Below are 7,104 nucleotides of genomic sequence, written 5' to 3'. Positions count from 1 at the left end.
AAAAAATTGGAATTTGGTAGAGGAAGTTATGATCATTCAAAGTTGGTGTTAAAAATCTGAAATTTTGCAAAGTTGTAGAGTTTCATGATTTCTGAATTGTGCGGGTGCACACGTCTTGTTTCTCAAAAATTTATTTGTTTTCAACTATTTTGCCTTTTTAACAAGGTTGTAAGCTTCTATAACACCATTTTAAGACATTTGGGCCTAGTTTTGAGTATTAGAACATGGGATATAAATTAAGGGCTCTAGTACATGATTTTAAGGTAAATTAGAAAACGGAGGCCTAGGTTTCTGGTGTGCTGAGAATGGTTTGACGTTAGGTGAAGGATGATTGGTATATGAGATGAGAAATGATAGACTTTTGGTATTTGGAAACTGAGTTATAAAGGGACAGTGGTTGAGATGAGTCGGAGACTCGGATTTAAGTAATGGATATATGTATGCTGAAAATACTTTTGAAAACCACTAAAATAATATTTTTACATGATATTTTGAGACGCTATGCACCTGGCGGGGACGGTGGTTAATCCCGCCTGTCGAGGTAGCGGCGGCGGCGGCGTAAGGACGGTGGTTATTCCCGCTTACGTTGAGATGTGAGGTCTGAGGCAAGAATATCCCGCTCGCATCCTTTCGGATCTATAGGGCGAGCAGGCGCCGGTACCTGGACAGTGATCCGGGCACTATATCTCGGGGGTTCCCATATAAGAAATCCGAAGGGCGACGTCTCCATGGAGATGTGTCGGGTTGGCAGTTGAACCGACAATGTGATATCACAGCCAGTAGGGCAGGCATTCATCATATGCATTTCCTATTTGCTTGTATGCTTTGTCTACTTGTAATGGTTTGCCTAATTGAATAACATGCTTACTTGCTATCTGAATTATTTGCCATATATGCTACTACTTGTGCTTTACTTGCTTTGAACATTATCTGTGTTTTCTGCTAGGATTGAGGAGGTTCGGAAGGCGATGGCGATGGAATCGCATGGAGGATCGGTTGGTGAAGGCTGTGGGACAGCGGTGTTTGGTTAGAATAGAAATCCCTTAAGATAGATAACCTGGTTTATTTAAGTCAAGTTGGTATATTATGCTTAAATGTTTTATAATGCTTTAAGTTGAATCTTGTGATGGATATGAAGCTTAGGATTGCCTTTGGCATCCCGGGGTCTTATATCCTATATCACTGGGAACTGTTACCATACTGAGAACCTCCGGTTCTCATACCATATTGTTGTTGTATTTTTCAGATGCAGGTCGCAACCCATCTCGGTGAGTTGCTTAATGGTGACAGAGCGGAGGACCTTTATCATGTTTTGGAGTCTTTTGGCTTTTTTATTTGAAGTTCTCTCACTTTTGTATTTATATTTGCCTTAGAGGTCTACTTTATGAGAGATATTCTGTATATGCTGTTTTATCATTTAAAATTTAGTATGTTTGTATCTACTAGTCAGCTTAAACTCCGCAGGCTGCGGCTAATTCCTTATGATTATTATACTCTCTTATATACTTATATCTTGATGTCTTGTATCTTAATCATGTGCCTTAAGTTTGTAGCTTTGTGTGAACGTTTCGCGCCTTTGTAACTTTGTTTTGTGCTTAATTCTTCATCGGGCTTCTAGAACAATTATTCCTTTCTTTATATAGATATTGTATAAGTCTTAGAATTTTCGTAACTTTTGATTAACCTTTGCTTTACAACCAGAGGTAAGGCTTGGGATAATTCGGGTGTTACAAGAACAAACTGCTCTGATACCATAACATAACACCCTTACTATCAGAATGTCACGCTTTCGGCTACGCCACTCTGATAATGAAAAGTATTACGACGTCTTCATATATTTAATAATAAAATAAGAGCATTTGACTCGAAACTGTATCACTATTTTCTTTGAAAAACCGAGGAAGTAGGAATGAGCAACCAGCTGACAATCACGCCGAATTCATGGCGGCGATGGCGAATCTCGCTAACACCATGGAAGCTAATGCTGCTGCGACTCTGCAAGCAGTGCAGAGATTGGGCCAACCGACTGGGAATGGCAACGGAAATGGGAATGGCGAAGGGAATACCAATGATAATGCTGAAGGTAACGGCGATAACACAGGAGGAGTTCCGATGACCTTGGCGACGTTCCTCAAGGTTCATCCGCCAATTTTCCGAGGATCCACAGATCTTATTGAAGCGGACCACTGGTTCCAGGCTATAGAGCGTGCTTTACAGGCGCAGCATGTTCCTCTCAATCAATATGTAGAGTTTGCCGCTTATCAGCTAGCGGGAGAGGCCCAGCCCTGGTGGCAAGCTGAGTGTCGTTTGCTACAGCTTCAGAACGCCGACATTCCATGGGAGGTGTTCCAAATGGCTTTCTATAAGAAATACTTTCCTGAGTCTGCAAGGGAAGCAAAGGAGATGGAGCTAATGCAGCTGAAGCAAGGTTCCATGTCTGTGGCAGAGTACACCAACAAGTTCGAAGAGCTTTGTAGGTTTTCTCGGGTATGTCAGGGTGACCCGGAGACTTTCGAGAGTTGGAGGTGCATTAAGTACCAAAGGGGCTTGAAGGACAACATTATGACTGCTGTGGCTCCTATGGAGATCCGTGTCTTCTCCGACTTGGTGAACAAAGCAAGGGTAGTGGAGGAGTATGCCAAGACAGTGGCGGCATCTAAGGACACTCATGGAGGGAGCTCTAGTCGTGGGCGTGGCAAGTATTTTCATCCTAGAGGACAAAGCTTCAAAAGAGGGGGATATACTCCTCAAGGCCAAGGGAGCTTCAGAAAGAACAATCAGAATCAGTTTCAGTATGCTAAAGGAAGAGGAAATCAGAGTAAGAGTTATCCGGATTTAGCTTGTGATCGTTGTGGACGTTTTCACCCTTATGACTCATGTAAGATTGGTTTAGGTGGTTGCTTCAAGTGTGGGTTACCTGGCCACATTGCGAGGGATTGCCCTCGTGGGAGGAATCAGAATGCGGGCCAGAGTCAGCATCAAGGTCGAGTCTTTGCTGTGAATGCCAAGGATGCTTCCAAGGCGGATCCTTTGATGAAAGGTATATGTCTAATTGGTGATAAATCCTCAGTTGCATTATATGATACTGGAGCTTCGCATTCGTTTATTTCATTTGCTAAAGTTGAGGAATTAGGCTTGAAAGTATCAGAGTTACCTTTTTCTCTACATGTACATACTCCGCATCAAACAATTATGACTAGGTCAAGCTGTAGACAAGTAGGTTTCAAGCTTGAGGGTAGAGACTTTGTACACGATTTGATCTGTTTATCAATGGTGGGGCTAGAGATGATTTTAGGGTTTGATTGGTTGTCGAAGAACCGAATTTTGTTGGATTGCTTTGAACGGACAATTCGGTTTATGCCGGAAGGAGAAAATGGAGCAATGGTAGCTACAGGGTGTTACCTGAACTCTGTAATGGTGCATTATAGTGGGGAGGAGTGTCAGGGTTATATTCTGTTGGCTGTCAATGCGTTGGGCGATGCCCAGAACTTAGATCAAATTCCGGTGGTTAGAGATTTTCCAGAAGTGTTCCCGGAAGATATCCCCGAGTTCCCACCTCAAAGGGAAATTGAGTTTACGATTGAATTAGTGCCGGGAGTTGGACCAGTATCGATTGCACCGTATAGAATGGCTCCTATAGAGCTGGCAGAGCTAAAGACTCAGTTGGAAGAGCTTCTGAATAAGAGGTTCATTCGACCGAGTGTATCACCGTGAGGAGCGCCAGTTTTATTGGTGAAGAAGAAAGATGGAGGGATGCGTTTGTGTGTGGATTACCGACAGTTAAATAAAGTGACAGTAAAGAACAAGTACCCGCTGCCAAGGATAGATGACTTGATGGATCAATTGCAAGGAGTGATTTGAAGTAGGCAACTTCCGAGTAAACTATTTTGACTCCTATCAGAAAACTCAACAGTGATCTGGTCTTGAATGAACTATTTTGAATGATTTGGTTTTGAAACTAAGATTGGAACTTTGATCAAATAATACGATTTAAAGAGGAAAAGTGAGTCCTAAGATTTTGTTCACTTGTATTTTGGTTTGTAAGATCTAATTTAACAAAAGGGATTCAAATGGAAAGGTTTTGATTTAAAGGTTTTGATGAATTTAGGCAAATCATGCTTTAAAACGTTTGGGTTACAAATAAAAAGTTTTTGACTCTTTTGATATGGTTTTAACAATAGACTTATTTAGATTGAAGTTGATTTAAAGGTTTTGACAAATATTACAAAATCGATATTTGGTTTAACGAAAAATTTTGGTTTCTTAATGATGATAATCAGAGTGACGCAACAGAAGTTGTATGCTAAGTTGTCGACGTGTGAGTTCGAGAAGAGGGAAGTGAAGTTCTTAGGTCACGTGGTGAGCAAAGGAGGAATAACCGTGGATCCTTCTAAGGTAGAAGCGGTGATGGAATGGGAAAGACCGACGACTGTGACGGAAGTCAGAAGCTTTTTGGGTTTAGCCGGATATTACCGGAGATTTATCGAAGGATTTTCCCGGATTGCGCTACCAATGACAAAGTTGACAAGGAAAGAAGTTCCGTTCGAGTGGACGTCGGAGTGTGAAGAAAGTTTTCAAACGTTAAAGCAGAGATTAACTTCAGCACCTGTTCTAATCCTACCGGAACCGCGTGAACTGTTTGAGGTATATTGTGCTGCTTCTTTGAAGGGTTTAGGTTGCGTGTTGATGCAACACCGGAATGTGGTGGCTTACGCATCGCGTCAGCTAAGACCGCATGAGGTGAATCACCCCACTCATGACTTGGAATTAGCGGGGATTGTGTTTGCATTGAAGATTTGGAGACACCACTTATACGGAGTAAGGTTTAGCGTCTTTTCTGATCATAAGAGTCTCAAGTACATCTTTGATCAGAAAGAGCTAAATATGCGCCAGAGAAGGTGGATGGAGTTGCTTAAAGATTATGATTTTGAGTTGAGTTATCACCCTGGAAAGGCGAACGTGGTAGCAGACGCTTTGAGTCGGAAATCTTTAACAATTGCTTGGATGAGAATCAAAGAAGAAGAACTAGTGGATAAGTTTGTAGATCTTAAGCTGGATATTAGTGAAGTTGCCGGAAGAGCTTGTTTGAATCAGTTACAGATTTCAAGCACGTTTAAATCAGAAATACAAAGGGCTCAGCAAGATGAGCAGAAGTTTCAGCAATTGTTTCAACCAGTTGGTGATAAGAGACGCGAAGAATTCACTAAGGATGAGGAAGGGTTATGGAGATACAAGGGAAGGATTTGCATACCAGATGTTGGGAGTTTGAGGCGAGACTTGCTGTTGGAGGCTCACAACAGTGGGTTTTCTATTCATTCCGGGAGCACGAAGATGTATTATGACTTGAAGAAGATGTTCTGGTGGCCGGGGATGAAGGGTGATGTAACTACAGTGGTATCCAAATGTTTGACTTGCCAGAAAGTGAAGATAGAGCATCAAAAACCGTCAGGAATGCTACAACCACTTGAGATTCCTCAGTGGAAGTGGGAAGGAATTGCTATGGATTTTGTTACCGGTTTACCGAGGACTAGGTCGGGGTTTGATGCGATTTGGGTGATCAAATTGACCAAGTCTGTTCAATTTCTGCCTATCCAAGTGAACTATTCGTTGGAGGAATTGGCAAGATTATACATCAAGGAGATAGTGAGGTTGCATGGTGTGCCGTCAAGCATAGTATCGGACCGTGATCTTCCCCGATTCACATCAAGGTTTTTGGGAGCTTTCCAAAGAGCTTTCGGTACGAAGCTATGTCTTAGTACGGCGTATCATCCACAAACAGATGGACAATCGGAAAGAACTATTCAAACATTGGAAGATATGCTGAGAGCATGTGTGTTGGATCAACCCGGGAGTTGGGATCGTTACATGCCATTGGTGGAGTTCGCATATAACAACAGCTTTCATGCAAGCATTGGGATGGCTCCGTATGAGGCTTTGTATGGACGAAAGTGTCAGTCTCCACTTTGTTGGTATGAAATTGGAGAAGTAAGTGTTTTGGGTCCAGATTTGATAGCAGAGACTACTGAGAACATTAAGAAGATTCGTGCAAGGATTTTAACTGCCCAAAGTCGACAGAAGAGTTATGCGGATCAGAGAAGGAAACCCTTAGAGTTTGAAGTGGGAGAACACGTATTCCTTAAGGTTACACCGACAACTGGGATTGGAAGAGCAATCAAGACCAAGAAGTTGAACCCAAGATATATAGGACCGTTTGAGGTTTTGAAGAGATTCGGGCCGGTGGCATATCAAGTAGCTTTGCCACCTCATCTGTCTAACTTGCATGACGTATTCCACGTGTCACAGCTCCGTAAATACACGTCGGATGCGGCTCATGTGTTGGAGCCTGAATCGGTCAAGTTGAAAGAGAACTTGACTCTCCAAGTGACACCAGTGAGGATCGATGACACTAGTATGAAGAAGCTACAAGGAAAGGATGTCCCATTGGTTAAAGTTGCTTGGGAGCGAGCAGGAGTAGAAGAGCACACTTGGGAATTGGAGTCTGAGATGCGAAAAGATTATCCCGAGCTTTTCTCAGGTAATTCAAATTTTGAGGACAAAATTTCTTATTAGGTGGGGAGAATGTAAGAACCGCAACGAATCAACCGGTTAATTAAGTGAATTAATTGCCCAAATTAGATTCCGAAAGGTTAGAGAGAGAATTTGAGGATTTAAAGGTGATTTTTGGACTCAGTGGGTCTTTCTGAGTCAGAAAATGTGCTTTCTACGAAAAACCGTGAAAAATTACGAACCGGCAATTGAACCGGTTGAATCGGTTCAAGTCTGCCTGGTACCGCACGAGAAAAGTGAAAACCATCAAAAACCTTAGAAAAACATTAGAAATGGAAAACCGGGCTTTAATTTTAAAGATTTGGCCCGAAATTAGGCCAAACGGGCTAAAAATGCTAATGGGTTGGACCGGACCCAAGTTGGGTCCAAGCCCAACATATAAATACACTTAAATGAACCCATTTCAGCCACTTTCACCCTCATAACCTACACACAACAGCAGCTGAAGTGAAGAGAGAGGTGAGAGCTTTCCACCATTGTTACTATTCACTTCAAACTTCCCAAGCTCATATCTTGAGCTACGGAGCTCCGATCGCC

General features: G+C 42.4%; 1 long non-coding RNA gene across 1 annotated transcript in view; it reads left to right on the top strand.

The window, feature by feature from the left end:
• Positions 1–7,104, top strand: part of LOC107488003 (uncharacterized) — a 10,408-nt gene that overhangs the window by 943 nt on the left and 2,361 nt on the right. The gene's annotated exons all lie outside the window — the stretch shown is intronic.

The sequence above is a fragment of the Arachis duranensis genome, chromosome 5 (assembly GCF_000817695.3).
Source record: "Arachis duranensis cultivar V14167 chromosome 5, aradu.V14167.gnm2.J7QH, whole genome shotgun sequence".
NCBI lineage: Eukaryota > Viridiplantae > Streptophyta > Magnoliopsida > Fabales > Fabaceae > Arachis > Arachis duranensis.
Note: the sequence above shows the minus strand (reverse complement) of the source record. Positions and strands in the feature narration are given on the sequence as shown.